Here is an 18,809-nt window from a genome sequence, read left to right as displayed (position 1 = left end):
TTACGTTTGACATCATTATTGTTGTTATAAAAATGCATTACTTTTCGACTGTCATCAGCGAATTTTATCCTCAACGTCTCTGTCCACAGCATCAGGTTATCCAAGTCTCTCTAAATAAATCCTAAACCCAGCAATGGATGATCCATTTCCTTCGTTTGCAGTCTCGTGTCATCCGCGACTTTTACGATTTCAGTCGTCAACTACATTTCAAGATCTTTTAGCCAAACTAGGAATAGTATTAAGTTCCAGTCTGTGTTCAACATGCAGCAGTTCAGTCACTACATTGTTCAGTAACACTTGTTGCTTCTTATTGGGCTTGCCAGTTATTAAGTTTGACTCGTCTGTATTGGATTGAATTCTACTGTGTAGGGAATAACATACGTAACTGTTAAACATATCTGTTATTTATCAACTTGTCGGTATTGTATACCATTATCATATTCATTGACTCCTGCATCAAGTACTATAATTTTTGCCATGATTCTTCAGTGATGTTCCTTGTTAAAAACTTCGTGAAAATAGTGGTTATACAACATATTTTGATTTTTTCCCAGTTTTTGCATATTAACGAAATATGGTAAACTGGTTAACTATGGTCTTATACTGCGAAATTCATGTTAATTTTTTATTGTAATGTTTCCATTTTCCAGAAATATTTTAATCTGCGTTTACAGTATAAGTGAGAAGAGAAAACTGAAAAAAATAATTCGAGTTTCTTGTGAGTTTTTAAATTAAACGAGAAGTTTTCAAAATTTTGGAGCATTTCTCGGCAACACTCATTTCTCAGCAACACTCATTTCTCAGCAACACTCATTTCTCAGCAACACTCATTTCTCAGCAACACTCATTTCTCAGCAACACTCATTTCTCAGCAACACTCATTTCTCAGCAACGGCTCATTTCTCAGCAACACTCATTTCTCAGCAACGGCTCATTTCTCAGCAACACTCATTTCTCAGCAACACTCATTTCTCAGCAACGGCTCATTTCAGTTCACATGTTTTCCAAAACTGAATGATAACATAATGGGATGTAGTTGTGAGTTAATCTGGTAACGTTATTGGGTACGAAATTTTGTATCTCTGAACCCCAGTTGCTTGTATCTCAATTCACGCGAATGAAACAGTAGCCTAACCTTTCAAACCAAATGAGGCAAGTCTTGTGGTTCAGTCTTTCTAAAAGGTTAAGGATCAACACCTACTAGAGGCTCAGGAGCCTTAGATCAACTTCATGAGGAACCTGCTTATCTAAATCTGTGAAATTTCAATATGCAATAATTCTCTATAATTCTGTAAAAAAATCATTTTTGTTCAGTTTTAATTTTTTTTTTCTGTTCAGTTTTCTTTTAAGTATATTCGATATATAATTCTCAACAAGTCTTTAGAAAAATATAGTTTATTTTAACTTACAGACAACCTGGCTACATCAAGGTTGACACAGCTAACACAGCTATAAGCTTGAAACCAATGAAAATAATTAATTTATTCAATGATATGAACAAACTGACATTTCCACAGTCACAAACCAAGCTAATTATTGGACAAAAAAAAAGTCACAAGACATACACAGCCCAAGATTTATTCCAACTTCCTATGACCAAAATAACACACAGTGGCGTTCTCCACTTACTGTGTGGAATTTTAATGATGCCGATTTTATTATTGATGTTAGAAATTTTTCACTAAATTATGCTGAAATCAGGAAATGTACCATGTAATTTCAAAAATAAAATCAGCAAATTGGCATTTACACAGTCCCTTTTGATTATTAGAAAACGTTTCGTTTCTGGGACCTTGATCACTTGTGATCAAGGTTACAAGACCGAAACGTTTTCTAATAAATATGTCCTACTGTTTGCTCAAACAATCCGATACCATTTGAACTTTCCTTCTGATTGGCTTTATACTGCAAAAAGTGTTGCAGATTAAAGCCAATCAGAAGAGGCTTTCTCAAGATATTGTACGGAAACTGTTGCACTATTTTTATGTTTAAAATTATCAGCTGTACGGCTATACTCTCTTGTAAGATACAACGTTGAAAATCTGAAACAAAACTGAAGCAACATTCCTTATCGCATAGTAAACTGGGAGGAAGAGACGTTTTTACGACCAACTAGCTAATTAAACTAGAACTTTTGATAATATCGATATCCTGATTTTCTAGGTATATTAGCTTGCCAATATTTCGTTAATATTTGGACTGTCAGATGAAAAAAATCACACCTGGAAATATTTGCTTTCTGTTCAGCTGCATAAATTAAACTTAAAGCTGGATTAGATTAAGCTGAAAGCTGCGTTAGATTAAACTGAAAGATGCGTTAGGTTAAACTGACAGCTGCGTTAGATTAAACTGAAAGCCGGATGAAACTGAAAGCCGTAATAGATTAAACTCGAAGCTGCGTTAAATACATGTACTAATGTAGTTTTTCCTTTCTTATTTTTACCTGAAATTCCAGACAAACCTTCTGTCGTTGTGTTCCAGTTTCTTCTCTCTCCCTTCCTGTCTCTAAGCGACTGTTACAAGAGTCTGGGTTCCCAGTCAATCCAAGTTTCATGTATGCAATACATTTTCCTCATTGATCTCTAGTCTTCTTTTATTATCGAATTTTGTTTCGTCGATACCTCGTATATATTTTTCTTATGTATCCTTTTTAATATTAAGATTTGTTCTTGTAACTGTATTTCACATTCCATTTACGTTATAGAAACAGTTCGATCTGCTTTATGTTGTTGAAGAGAGAGAGAGAGAGAGAGAGAGAGAGAGAGAGAGAGAGAGAGAGAGAGAGAGAGAGAGAGAGAGCGAATTGGAGTACGTGAAAGAGGGAGAGAGAGAGAGAGATTTAATTACTATGTTTAGATACATCATGTTGCAAGAATATCTTTCTCCCAAAATCTGAATTCTTGCAGAAAGTGTCGGAGTTAATCTTAGCAGAGGTTATGGCCTCCAGCAGACACTGGAATTACCTTAAGATATAACTTTCTAGCAGGTAGACGAGCTCTCTTCCAGAGATTAATACACACGTTCAGTTAACCTGTTCAGAGGAGTGACAGTGCATTATGAACTCTCACCTTTACTGTGGCTTGAAATTTTGAACAGATCTTTCTGTGAGTGGGTGGGATCGGTGCATGTATGTTTGCGTGTTAGTGGGTGGGATCGGGGTGTGTGTGTGTGTGTGTGTGAGTGGGTGGGTTCGGTGCGTGTGTTTGTGTGTATGTGTGTGTGTGAGTGGGTGGGATCGGTGTGTGCGTGTGTGTGTGTGAGTGTGTGTGTGTACTCACAGTGTGTGTGTGTGTGTGTGTGTGTGTGTGTGTGAGTGTGTGTGTGTACTCACAGTGTGTGTGTGTGTGTGTGTGTGTGTGTGTGTGTGTGTGAGTGTACTCACATAGTTATGTCTGTGAGTGTGTACTCACATAGTTGTGTGTGTGTGTATTCACATAATTGTTGTTGCAGGGGTCGAGTCATAGCTCCTGGCTCCCTCCTCTACACTGGTCGCTACTAGGTCACTCGCTGCTGCACCCTGCCTCCTTAGTTTGCTGGAAACCTCTCTGACTACATCGTGACCAACTCCCTGAATCTTGAGCTGAGCTCCTAACATACTTCCCGGTCTCTCCCTGTGAGCTCCTCTCCTTTCAGCAGCCTGATTACGTGGTCCTTGACTGCTGTTTTCCTCCTGATGTGGCTGAATAACAAATTTTGGACAAATTTGACTTTTGATGCTATGTCATTCTCGTATTGCCTCTGGGTCTCTCTCCTCATCCATGCATATTCGTTTCTCTGTCTTTAGCTAATCTCCCTCTTTTCCTGAGTCCTTTGCCTTCTGTACTTCTTCCATGCTTTTGCATTCTTGGCTTTGACCTCTCCACTCCTGTGGGTAAACCATGGGCTCATGCGCTCTTCCCATTGTTTCTGTTACCCCTTGGCACGAACTTCTCCACTGCCTCCCTGCATTTTGTAGTCACGTGTCCCATCATTTCGTTTACCGTCTTCCCTTCTGCCTCTCTTACCCACTGCAACCCATGCAGGGATTGCCTCATACCTATGTAGTCTCCTTTTTTGAAGTCTGGCTTCTCCCGTCCCATTGTTAACTCCATATATATTCGAAACACAGTACCACGTGATCGTTAGCACCGAGGGGCCTTTCGAGTGTGATATTCCCCATGCTTGAATGTATGTGTGTGTGTGTGTGTGAGAGAGAGAGAGAGAGAGAAAGGATCGTGGGAGGCGAGAAGGATGTAGGAAAGGAGGGAGGATAAGTGGGTAGATTATTATAATCATGGGGGAGCGCTAAACCCATAGGATTATACAGCGCATGTGGGAAGGATGGAAAGGATTCAGGCTCAATTCAGGGAAATGGAGCACAGATCCAATTCCCTAGATGAAGAGCCCCTCACCAGCATCAAGGAATCTCCTTTGAGGGGATAAATGGGTAGAGAAGGTTGACCTCAGTCCACCATTAGTTGCTTATTGGGGCTTCAAGTCTGCCGACTATACTTGGCTCATTCAGGCTGCGCACTGACCTTTTTATTACCACCAAGCAAATACTTTAAACCTAAAATAGGGACTAGAGCATACTTTTAACATACTGTACAGCATATACGCTGAGAAAAATATATAGTTGAGTATAAATAGGAAGCCCGTCTGTCTCGCGCTCAGCAGACGGAGGATCGAGCATCCACCCCTCTCTTGCACTGAGTGACCCACATGGGTTTAGGGCTTAACATAAATTAAACAAATTAACACGATGATGGACTGATTACATTATCTTACATCTCCACTGTTTCTCCTGTCTCTTCTGTATCAGACTGAAGAAACCTAACGTCTAGGTGGCACGTTTCGACAATGAACAAATTATTGCACATGTTTCTTGCTCATCAACATGTCGGCATCATATACCATTTACTATTTACTTGAGTTTTTTACACAAGATATGATTTTCGGTAGTTACTGTATTTTGACTAACCAACATTACTGAGGTTTTCTAATACAACATTGTCATCCCAGAATACGATCCACAGGAGTCGGGTAACACATAAGTACTTGTTTTTGCTGCTAAATTTGCAAGTAATGTAAGGAAACTCGATCGCATTTTTCTTTGAGGTGTGCGGCACCAAGACGGAGGCCTGCCTGCCGGCAGTAAGGAAAACAGGCAGGTATGTAGGCAGGCAGGCAAGCAGAGATAGAAAGAGAAAGTTTAGAGAATGGACGAGTAAATACTCAGAGTGGAAAATATATTCCGATGGAATGAATATATATGTATATATATATTCATTCCATCGGCATATATATATATATATATATATATATATGTCGTGCCGAATATGTAAATCTGGTCAATTAGCAAGAACTCATTTAAAATTAAGTTCTTTCTAAAATTTTCTCTTGTACGTTTAAAGATATATTTTTTCATTAATGTTAATGTAAAAATTTTAAATTTTGAACCAAAAGAATCTTAGAAAACTTACCTAACCTTATTATAACAAGAGCAATTTATTTTAGCCTAACCCAACTAAATATATGTTAGATTTGTTTACAGAAATTTAATACTAAACAAACACAGTGAAATATGTTTTTTTCGTTAGGTTCAGAATGATTTTGGCGAAATTATTGCATACACAAATTTTCCCTTGTCCTATATGGCAAGATGAGCGTTGCTATTTAAGCCAAGATCGCAAGTTCTGCCTTTTCTGCACGGTATATATATATATATATATATATATATATATATATATATATATATATATATATATATATATATATATATATATATATATATATATATATATATATATATATATATGCACCATGGCTTGTTGTAGTGTTTTAGAATCTCAGGTTCAAGTGTTGAAGAAGGAGATTCTACTTCTTCAGGATGAAAACAGGAAGCTGAAGCTTCGCATAGATGAGTTTGGGAGTGAGTGTGAGAAGGATTTAGTTGGTAAGGAGGAAATGGTCACCAGCAGTGATATTGGCAGCCGCTTTAAGTGGCAAGTGGTTCACAGTTCAGGAAGAAGGAAGATGAGGAGAGTTAATAGAGAAGATGTTAAGGTAGGAAATCGATTCTGTGTTCTCCAACAAGAGTGTTCTTCAGTGGTTAGTGAAGCTGAAGGTACCACTGATTCCCTTGCTAATCAAGGTAAGAATATTTTAATAGTAGAGATTCTCTGGTAAGATATATGGACCGTGCATTTTGTAACAGAGACAGAAAGGTCAGACAGAGAATGTGCCTTCCTTGAGCTGGTGTTGGTGACATAGTCAGCAGGTTGGATAATATTATGGCAGGTAATGGGAACAAGCCCATTATCTGTCTTAGTGCTGGTGGTAACGACATTGGGAAGGGCAGGAGAGAGGAGCTGCTGGATAAGTACAGGTCAGCCATAGTAGTAGTTAGGTCTAAGGGAGGGATCCCAGTCATATGTAGCATTTTGCCTAGAAAGGGAGTGGGCAATGAATAGTTGTCTAGGGCAATTTGTATAAATTGCTGGCTAGACTGGTACTGCAAGGAACTCACAATCCCATTCATTGATAACTGGGACCTATGCTTTGGCAAACATGATATGTTTGCAAGGGATGGGGTTCATCTCTCTGGGGATGGAGTGGTTGCATTAGCCAATTCGATTGAGAGGGTAATTGATGACTTGTCTAGGAATTTAAACTGATAGATTGTAGAGGTATGGGTGTTTGTGGGAAACAATCAGGCTGCAGCATTAGGGTTAAAAACAGCAATTATTACCGGGATACCTCAGGGATTTGTTTAAAAGACAATATTCAAAATAAAGTTGCTAGTAATGGCAAATCAATTGATCGACAAACAAAGAGAGATAATAGAGGGCAACGAGTGACTAGCTCCCTTAAGGTTTACTATACAAATAGTAGGAGTCTAAGAAATAAGATATATGAGCTAAGATTACTTGCAAGTGTAGGTAATATAGATATTATTGGTATAACAGAGATCTGGTTCAACCTGAAAGATAGAGAAATGCCTTCTGAATGCAACATACAGGGTTATAAACTATTCCACACTGTTAGGGTCAACAGGAAGGGTGGTGGTGTGGCGATGTCTGTCAGAGAAAATTTAAATTGTTGTCTAAGACATGATATAATATTAGAAACATTGAACACAGAATCTGTTTGGCTACAGTTTCTCAAGGGACGTGACAAATTAATTTTAGGTGTGATTTATAGGCCACCAAACCTTGACAGGGAGTGCCATAAGCTGTTATGGGACGAAATTCATAAGGCATCTAGATATGAAAATGTTGTGATAATGGGAGATTTTAACTTTAGGGAAATTGATTGGAACAATATGACAGGAAATCTTGAGTCTAGTGACTTTCTTGATACGGTTCAGGATTGCTTTTTAGAACAGGTTGTGACAGAACCAACTAGAGGAAACAATCTGCTTGACTTGGTTCTTGCCAACAAAGATGCACTAATTAATAATCTTGAGGTTAATGATGAGCTTGGGGAAAGTGATCACAAATCACTTAGTTTCAACATATCATGGAATTACCCAGATAACTGCAATCAAATCGCTGTCCCAGATTTTCGCTTGACCGACTTCATGGGACTGAGAAATTACCTGGGTGGGCTAAATTGGGATGTCCTGACTATGGGTCAGGTAGGTGATCTTGGTTGCCAATATGACGTTTTTCAGAGCATAGTTCTAGCTGCCCAGACAACTTTTGTTCCGATTAGGGAAATTAGATCTAACAAAAATGATCCCAAATGGACGAACAATGGATTAAAACATTTCATTGGTCAAAAGAGAGGCATATACAGGCGTATCAAAAGAGGGGATGGGCAGTTAAGAAATAAATATATTCAATTACAGGTAGAAATAAAGAAAGGAATAAGAAAAGCAAAAAGGGATTATGAGGCTAAGGTCGCAAAGGATTCAAAGACTAACAAAAAGAGTTCTCTCAGGTATACAGAAGTAAGATAAGGGACAAGACTGGCCCACTGAAGAGTAACTCAGGTCAGATCACTGACAGTGATAAGGATATGTGTGAAATTCTCAATACCTACTTCCTCTCAGTTTTCACCCAGATAAATGCTAGCGATATTCCTGAAATAATAGATTATGTAGAACAGGACGATAATAAACTATGCACGATTGCGGTAACTAGTGACATGGCCCTCAGACAAATAGAAAAACTAAAACCTAACAAATCCCCAGGCCCTGATGAACTGTTTGCAAGGGTCGTAAAGGAATGTAAAGAGGAACTTAGCATACCTTTGGCTAATCTTTTTAACATATCACTACAAACTGGCATATTGCCTGATAAGTGGAAAATGCAAATGTAATACCTATTTACAAGGCAGGTGACAGGTCCTTCGCTTCGAACTATAGACCAATAAACCTTACCTCCATAGTGGGAAAATTTATGTGCCTATCAAGATGGCTACGAATTGCCGAAGCAATTCGTAGCCATCTTGATAGGCACAGATTGATTAATGAATCTCAACACGATTTTACAAAGGGGCGTTCCTGTCTTACGAATTTACTAACTTTTTTCACTAAGGTGTTTGAGGAGGTAGATCATGGTAATGAATATGATATTGTGTATTTGGACTTCAGTAAGGCTTTCGATAGAGTTCCATACCAGAGGCTATTGAGGAAACTAAAGTCACATGGAATAGGAGGAGAATTTTTTTCCTGGGTAGAGGCATGGCTGACAAATAGGCAGCAGAGAGTTTTCATAAATGGGGAGAAATCCGAATGGGGGTACGTCACAAGCGGTGTTCCTCAGGGGTCAGTGTTGGGCCCGTTGTTGTTCACAATTTACACAAACGACATAGACGAGGGAATAAATAGCGACTTAAGGAAATTTGCTAATGACTTCAAAATAGGCCGTCCAATTCATTCAAGAGCACTCCAGGATGATTTGAATAGACTAATGAAATGGTCGGAGAAGTGGCAAATGCAGTTTAATATTGACAAATGCAAAGTTCCAAATGTTGGACAGGTAAATAACCATGCCACATATAAACTAAATAATGTAGATCTTAATACTACTGATTATGAAAAGGATTTAGGAGTTCTGGTTAGCAGTAATCTAAAACCAAGATAACAGTGCATTAGTGTTCGCAATAAAGCTAACAGAATTCTTGGCTTCATATCTAGAAGTATAAATAATAGAAGTCCTCAGGTTGTTCAACTCTATATATCCTTGGTTAGGCCTCATTTAGACTATGCTGCTCAGTTCTGGTCACCGTATTACAGAATGAATATAAATGCTCTGGAAAACGTACAAAGGAGAATGACAAAAATGATCCCATGTATCAGAAGTCTTCCCTATGAGGATAGACTGAGGACCCTGAATCTGCACTCTCGAAAGGCGTAGAATTAGGGGGGATATGATCGAGGTGTATAAATGGAAAACAGGAATAAATAAAGGGGGTGTAAAGAGGGTGCTGAAAATTTCCAGCCAAGACAGGACTCGCAGCAATGGTTTCAAGTTGGAAAAGTTCAGATTCAGGAAGGATATAAGAAAGCACTGGTTTGGTAATAGAGTTGTGGATGAGTGGAACAAACTCCCGAATATAGTTATTCAGGCTAAAACGTTGTGTAGTTTTAAAAATAGGTTAGATAAATACATGAGTGGGTGTGGGTAGGTGTGAGTTGGACCTGACTAGCTTGTGCTGCTGGGTCTGGTGCCGTGCTCTTTCCTTGAGTGGAGGTGACCATACTGGGTGGGTCATTGGGTTAATCGGGGGGTGGGGGTCATTGGGCTAATCCGGGGGTGGAATATGGACCTGCTTTGCATGGGTCAGTAGGCTTGTTGCAGTGTTCCTTCTTTCTTATGTTCCTTATATATATATATATATATATATATATATATATATATATATATATATATATATATATATATATATTTATATATATTATTTATATATATATATGGGGTTGAAGAGGTATGGGGTAGGTTTAAAAATGTAGTGTTAGAGTGTTCAGCAGAAGTTTGTGGTTACAGGAAAGTGGGTGCAGGAGGGAAGAGGAGCGATTGGTGGAATGATGATGTAAAGAGAGTAGTAAGGGAGAAAAAGTTAGCATATGAGAAGTTTTTACAAAGTAGAAGTGATGCAAGGAGGGAAGAGTATATGGAGAAAAAGAGAGAAGTTAAGAGAGTGGTGAAGCAATGTAAAAAGAGAGCAAATGAGAGAGTGGGTGAGATGTTATCAACAAATTTTGTTGAAAATAAGAAAAAGTTTTGGAGTGAGATTAACAAGTTAAGAAAGCCTAGAGAACAAATGGATTTGTCAGTTAAAAATAGGAGAGGAGAGTTATTAAATGGAGAGTTAGAGGTATTGGGAAGATTGAGGGAATATTTTGAGGAATTGTTAAATGTTGATGAAGATAGGGAAGCTGTGATTTCGTGTATAGGGCAAGGAGGAATAACATCTTGTAGGAGTGAGGAAGAGCCAGTTGTGAGTGTGGGGGAAGTTCGTGAGGCAGTAGGTAAAATGAAAGGGGGTAAGGCAGCCGGGATTGATGGGATAAAGATAGAAATGTTAAAAGCAGGTGGGGATATAGTTTTGGAGTGGTTGGTGCAATTATTTAATAAATGTATGGAAGAGGGTAAGGTACCTAGGGATTGGCAGAGAGCATGCATAGTTCCTTTGTATAAAGGCAAAGGGGATAAAAGAGAGTGCAAAAATTATAGGGGGATAAGTCTGTTGAGTGTACCTGGTAAAGTGTATGGTAGAGTTATAATTGAAAGAATTAAGAGTAAGACGGAGAATAGGATAGCAGATGAACAAGGAGGCTTTAGGAAAGGTAGGGGGTGTGTGGACCAGGTGTTTACAGTGAAACATATAAGTGAACAGTATTTAGATAAGGCTAAAGAGGTCTTTGTGGCATTTATGGATTTGGAAAAGGCGTATGACAGGGTGGATAGGGGGGCAATGTGGCAGATGTTGCAAGTGTATGGTGTAGGAGGTAGGTTACTGAAAGCAGTGAAGAGTTTTTACGAGGATAGTGAGGCTCAAGTTAGAGTATGTAGGAAAGAGGGAAATTTTTTCCCAGTAAAAGTAGGCCTTAGACAAGGATGTGTGATGTCACCGTGGTTGTTTAATATATTTATAGATGGGGTTGTAAGAGAAGTAAATGCGAGGGTCTTGGGAAGAGGCGTGGAGTTAAAAGATAAAGAATCACACACAAAGTGGGAGTTGTCACAGCTGCTCTTTGCTGATGACACTGTGCTCTTGGGAGATTCTGAAGAGAAGTTGCAGAGATTGGTGGATGAATTTGGTAGGGTGTGCAAAAGAAGAAAATTAAAGGTGAATACAGGAAAGAGTAAGGTTACGAGGATAACAAAAAGATTAGGTGATGAAAGATTGAATATCAGATTGGAGGGAGAGAGTATGGAGGAGGTGAACGTATTCAGATATTTGGGAGTGGACGTGTCAGCGGATGGGTCTATGAAAGATGAGGTGAATCATAGAATTGATGAGGGAAAAAGAGTGAGTGGTGCACTTAGGAGTCTGTGGAGACAAAGAACTTTGTCCTTGGAGGCAAAGAGGGGAATGTATGAGAGTATAGTTTTACCAACGCTCTTATATGGGTGTGAAGCGTGGGTGATGAATGTTGCAGCGAGGAGAAGGCTGGAGGCAGTGGAGATGTCATGTCTGAGGGCAATGTGTGGTGTGAATATAATGCAGAGAATTCGTAGTTTGGAAGTTAGGAGGAGGTGCGGGATTACCAAAACTGTTGTCCAGAGGGCTGAGGAAGGGTTGTTGAGGTGGTTCGGACATGTAGAGAGAATGGAGCGAAACAGAATGACTTCAAGAGTGTATCAGTCTGTAGTGGAAGGAAGGCGGGGTAGGGGTCGGCCTAGGAAGGGTTGGAGGAAGGGGGTAAATGAGGTTTTGTGTGCGAGGGGCTTGGACTTCCAGCAGGCATGCGTGAGCGTGTTTGATAGGAGTGAATGGAGACAAATGGTTTTTAATACTTGACGTGCTGTTGGAGTGTGAGCAAAGTAACATTTATGAAGGGATTCAGGGAAACCGGCAGGCCGGACTTGAGTCCTGGAGATGGGAAGTACAGTGCCTGCACTCTGAAGGAGGGGTGTTAATGTTGCAGTTTAAAAACTGTAGTGTAAAGCACCCTTCTGGCAAGACAGTGATGGAGTGAATGATGGTGAAAGTTTTTCTTTTTCGGGCCACCCTGCCTTGGTGGGAATCGGCCAGTGTGATAATAAAAAAAAAAAAAAAAAAATATTTATATATATATATATATATATATATATATATATTTATATATATATATATATATATATATATATATATATATATATATATATATATATATATATATATAATGTCGTGCCGACTAGGTAAAACTAGTCAATTAGCAAGAACTCATTTAAAATTAAGTTCTTTCTAAAATTTTCTCTTTTACGTTTAAAGATATATATTTTTAATTTATATTAATGTCAAAATTAATATTTTTTACCAAAGGAACCTTAGTAAATTTGCCTAACCTTATTATAACAAGCGCAATTTAATTTAGCCGGTTCCAACTAAATATATTTTTAAAAAGTTTACAATAATTCAATAAGCAAAGAGAATTATTTTTTTTGTTTAGGTTCAGAATTATTTTTGTGAAATTACTGCATACACAAATTTTCGCTTGCCTTACTCGTCAAGAAGAGAATTGATATTTAAACGAAAATCGCAAGTTTTACATATTTGGCACGATGTATATATATATATATATATATATATATATATATATATATATATATATATATATATATATATATATATATATATATATATATATATATATATATAAAAATGGAAAGGCTGTGCTGGTATTTATTTCCCAAATCCCAAGGGCCACATTTTTTATAAAAAATAACTTTGAAATAGCCATAAAAATTACATACTCCATTTTTTCCAGGTTAACAACAGCGGCTGCCATTAAACAGACAGTTATGCAGCTCTGTAGCTGGTTTCTCTATGATATAAATAATTACGGTGATGATCCACACTAATTATTATGTAAACTTTGGTCATGGCAGAATATACAATTTATATTACTGCGTTATGTGTCACCTTTGGCTATATGGTTTAATATTCAGCTTGAAATTCTTGTTAATTATTTTCATGGAAAATATTTGTTTACTTAAAGTTGAATTTTTTTCATTCATTGAGTTGAATGTGGGAATGCTGAAATAAAAAAATGTGTGGAAATTACGCATGTTACACATGTGTCTCACTCTTCAAAAGATGAGCGAGACATATGTGTAACATTTGGGAACACATCGATTCCAGGCTGAGGGACTGTTTACCTTAAGCTTCTCATCTTACACCATTCTTCTCTGTACTGGACTGAGGAACCTAAATGTTTCCATAATAATGATGCCACAAATGTTACACAAGTTTCTCACTCACCAACTGCTCGGTTCTCAAAACAATTCCTATGATACTTTTTAATAACTGTCAACGATGGTTCGTGTGAGGACGTGCATGAACACTGTTGAGATGTACTAACTATTCTTAAAGTACTTCAATATTTTGTCTAGTTGAGTTAATCATAACACAGCAGAAGGTTCTGTCCTCCTCCGTCACTCAGTTCAACAACAGTGCCTACTTGAAAATCTTTGAGTTATCACCTCGACGTATAGAGAACTTGCATGGATAAATAAGAAATGTGGAAGGAGAGCTGATAAAGATACTTGTCTGAGCTACCACTACCACCACTACTACTACTATTACTACTACTACTACTACTACTACTACTACTACTACTACTACTACTACTACTACTACCATTTTTCCAAGTTCAAGCCGATTTTTCCAAACAGTTTGTCAGGCCGGCTCCTCAAAAATTAAACATTAAACATTAAACGATTCAGTGGCAGTAAGTTCCAGTGATATATAACTGCAAAATTTCCATTACAATATGTGGGTTGGACCCATTGCTTTGTAACATGAAATTATATCGAGTTACTAAATTATTTTATGAATCAAATTTGTTTTTCATATTTGAGTGTATCAGAACTATTAACTAACATATTTATTAAGGTTTCTTCCAATTCTCTAGTTCGTAAGTGAGAACAGATTATGTCTTTCTTCATATGCTTTCTAAAAGAAAGGCGCAAATATTTCTGAACAGTTATATTTTTTGTATATTTTTTAATCTGAACACCAAGCGAGTTCTAACGAGTGCATGACAAAGAAAAAAATATTTTTGGTATTTTATAATACACAATGCCTCGTCGAAGAAATAATTTTAGTAGCATAATTAGGGATGTTCCGTGGCGCTTGTCTTTTGTCTCGTGTGGAGAGCTTCCTTAACTTATATTCTCATATTTGATGTTATTATATCAAATTAGCATTATTTTTTTCATATCCACATTCAAACTCATCCTTAGTGTCATTGACCACCGAGCCAACACATCCACGTCTCCCTGAATCAATGTTATAATCAGCATATTTTCTTTACAATTCAGTGAATGTTGATGCTTTAATTATCAATCTTGTATATAGATCATTAATATTAATTGTGAAAGAACTAGGGTTAAGAACCAATCTCTTAGTAGCTCTTTGCTCTTGACTAGTAATGTCTGGAGCACAGAGTTGGTTCATTATTGTAGATTCTGGAATGAATTGTGTCGCCTATATTATGTGCCATTATTTTAGCCAGCAATCTTCGTGTGTTATGCCAAGTCCTACCTTTTCTACATATGACAGAAAAAATCAAGTAAACTGTTCAGATATGCTTTTTTGGAGAAAATATGTATTTAATATGCGATTATTAAATCTGTTTACTTAAAGTTTTACGATTTTGTCCTAAATTAGCAATCTCATTTGTTTACCCCAACTTGATGGCACTTTGCCCTCTTCTAATGTTTTGTAAAATATTACTGTTACTGCGCACACAGTCTTGTGTCTACTTTCTTTTAGAATCAAAGAATACATAACTGAAGGTGTCGTTTATACTTAGAACAATTCCTCTGACTACACCCATATTATCTATCATCACACCAGTCATTTAATTAACACATCAACTTGAACAAAGTCGTAGCTTAAACCACAGAAAATAACTTGGCTTAACTAACACCAGTACAGTGCCAGCGTTTGCACACTACTTCATATGGACTTCCAAGTTTTACCAGCGAGTGTCTCACGGAAAAATATGTCATTCCACAGAGAGAAGCTATTAAGAACAAAGGTAAGAATGTCCTGTGAGACCTGATCGTAATGGGAATGTGGCGCAAACAAAACTCAGCAGCACAATATTAAGTATATTTGCCTTTACCAGATGGTATATACAAGTATGTACAAATAGAATAATAAGTGTACACCACGGTGACAGATGGCAAAGCAGAAGCCAGAGAGAGTGCACCATACTCAACCAGCAGGTAGGAAAGTCTGCCAATGCTTGCCCCAAATGAACCACGTTGCTTCAGCTTTGACGGGCTTACCTGTGATCCTATTGATCGTTAAACCCTTAGCACCTGGTTCGCTGGTTGGAAGGCAGCCTATATGGGAGTGTGACATACGCCGAATAAATTATAACATACTCTTTGCATGCCACAGAAGTTCTCTGTCCACTCTATAGGCCGGCCTAAGCACATCAGAAAATTGGATGGACACTTCCTGATGCGAGTCTTCGTCATATGACCACCTGCTACTGGAGTTTTGTGTCATCTGACCGAGTCCTTCAACTGGCCTATCCACCTATTAATTTACAAATTAAATAACGTAATTTGATCTTATATATTTCATATCCTGCACGCGCTCCCTTACATATATTTCGTTCGCGTCTGCCCTCACAAATCTGACAATAATTATAAAAATTCTAAATGAAGATTCCCTAACTGTACACTCGTCTCTGTTATAACGCTAAACAAAGAAAATATATCAATATTAATGCTACATGCCTTAGATACTAGATATTATATACTAACACCAAGCACATCTTACCCTCACTAATTCTGTAATGAAGAGGGAAGCTCTCAAATGTGTCTTTAATTACTATTGCCAGGTAACAATAAAAACCGATAAATGCAGACATATGATTCTTCTCTCTGATAAATATAGTAAAAAACTTTCTTAATCTTAAAATTTTCATATATGCCTTAACCCACAATAACCAACGAACTTGCGACCTTCAAGACTTCCCTAGTAATTATAAGAGAGTATAGCATGAAAAGTAAAAATATAAGTAAACATATCAAAGTCTATGAAATTCTTTCTGCTATTCTGAAATTTACCCAGATGCCTAACGTTTATATATTTTATTAACAAGAGCTATTTTTGATTGCTTCATTAAGCAAAAGCTAGAATATTTATCTAATTCAGATATCACCAAGCAATAATGGAAACTTGCACATACATAGTTAAATGTCAGTAAAATCTTTTCTCTGGATAAGATTCACCGGCGTTAATTAAATGCTTGATGCCGATCAGGAGAAGCTTACTCACGTTATCTAACAGACGCGAATATCCCACATTGTTAAAACAAAGAAAGGGTAATTTGGCTCCTACACAACACAAAAATAATCTGAATCTTCCTTAAGATAGGGAAAACTAGTTTAAAGTTGGAAGCTGATTTCAAGAAATATTCTTAATTTATTGAACGGTGACTCATGCAGTGCATAAATGAATAAAACTTGCGATTTTACTTTAAATAGCAACGCTCTTCTTGCCGAATAAGGCAAGCGAAAATTTGTGTATGTAGTAGTTTCGAACAAATAATTTTGAACCTAACGAAAACAAATTCATTGTGTTTGTTTATTAAATTATTGTAAATTTTCTAAAATATATTTAGCTGGATTAGGCTAAATTAAATTGCGCTTGTTATAATAAGGTTAGGTAAGTTTTCTAAAGTTCTTTTGGTACAAAATTAGTGATTTTTACATTAACATATGATGAAAAAATACATCTTTAAACATATAAGAGTAAATTTTAGAAAGGACTTAATTTTAAATAAGTTCTTGCTACTTGACCAGTTTTACCTGTTCGGCACGTCATGTATATATATATATATATATATATATATATATATATATATATATATATATATATATATATATATATATATATATATATATATATATATATATATATATATATATATATATATATATATATATATATATATATATATATATATATATATATATATATATATATATATATATATATATATATATATATATATATATATATATATATATATATATATATATATATATATATATATATATTCAACAAGTCGGCCGTCTCCCACCGAGGCAGAGTGACCCAAAAAGAAAGAAAATCCCCAAAAAGAAAATACTTTCATCATCATTCAACACTTTCACCTCACTCACACATAATCACTGTTTTTGCAGAGGTGCTCAGAACACAACAGTTTAGAAGCATATATGCATAAAGATACACAACATATCCCTCCAAACTGCTAATATCCCAAAACCCCTCTTTTAGAGTGCAGGCATTGTACTTCCCATTTCCAGGACTCAAGTCCGGCTATATAAAAATAACCGGTTTTCCTGAATCCCTTCACTAAATATTACCCTGCTCACACTCCAACAGATCGTCAGGTCCCAAATACCATTCGTCTCCATTCACTCCTATCGAACACGCTCATGCACGCCTGCTGAAAGTCCAAGCCCCACGCCCACAAAACCTCCCTCACCCCTTCCTTCCAACCATTTCGAGAAAGACCCCTACCCCGCCTTCCTTCTCCTACAGATTTAAATGCTCTCAATGTCATTCTACTTTGATCCATTCTCTCTAAATGACCAAACCACCTCAACAACCCCTCTTCAGCCCTCTGACTAATACTTTTATTAGCTCCACACCTTCTCCTAATTTCCACACTCTGAATTTTCTGCATAATATTTACACCACACATTGCCCTTAGACAAGACATCTCCACTGCCTCTAACCGTCTCCTCGCTGCTGCATTCACAACCCAAGCTTCACACCCATATAAGAGTGTTGGTACTACTATACTTTCATACATTCCCTTCTTTGCCTCCATAGATAACATTTTTCGACTCCACATATATCTCAACGCACCACTCACCTTTTTTCCTTCATCAATTCTATGATTAACCTCATCCTTCATAAATCCATCCGCCGACACGTCAACTCCCAAGTATCTGAAAACATTCACTTCTTCCATACTCCTCCTCCACAATTTGATATCCAATTTTTCTTTATCTAAATCATTTGATATCCTCATCACCTTACTCTTTTCTATGTTCACTTTCAGCTTTCTACCTTTACACACACACCCAAACTCATCCACTAACCTTTGCAATTTTTCTTTAGAATCTCCCATAAGCACAGTATCATCAGCAAAAGGTAACTGTGTCAATTCCCATATTGTATTTGATTCCCCATAATTTAATCCCACCCCTCTCCCGAACACCCTAGCATTTACTTCGTTTACGACCCCACCTATAAATATATTAAACAACCATGGTGACATTACACATCCCTGTCTAAGACCTACTTTTACCGGGAAGTAATCTCCCTCTCTTCTACACACCCTAACCTGAGCCTCACTATCCTCATAAAAACTCTTTACAGCATTTAGTAACTTAACACCTAATCCATAAATGCAATAGAAACTTCCTTACCTTTATCTAAATACTGTTCACATACATGTTTCAATGTAAACACTTGATTTACACATCCCCTACGCACTCTGAAACCTTGCTCATCCGCAATCCTACATTCTGTCTTACCTCTAATTCTTTCAATAATAACCCTACCGTACACTTTTCCTGGTATACTCAATAAACTTATTCCTCTAATTTTTACAATCTCTTTTGTCCCCCTTC

The sequence above is a fragment of the Cherax quadricarinatus genome, chromosome 69 (genome assembly GCF_038502225.1).
Source record: "Cherax quadricarinatus isolate ZL_2023a chromosome 69, ASM3850222v1, whole genome shotgun sequence".
Lineage (NCBI taxonomy): Eukaryota > Metazoa > Arthropoda > Malacostraca > Decapoda > Parastacidae > Cherax > Cherax quadricarinatus.
Note: the sequence above shows the minus strand (reverse complement) of the source record.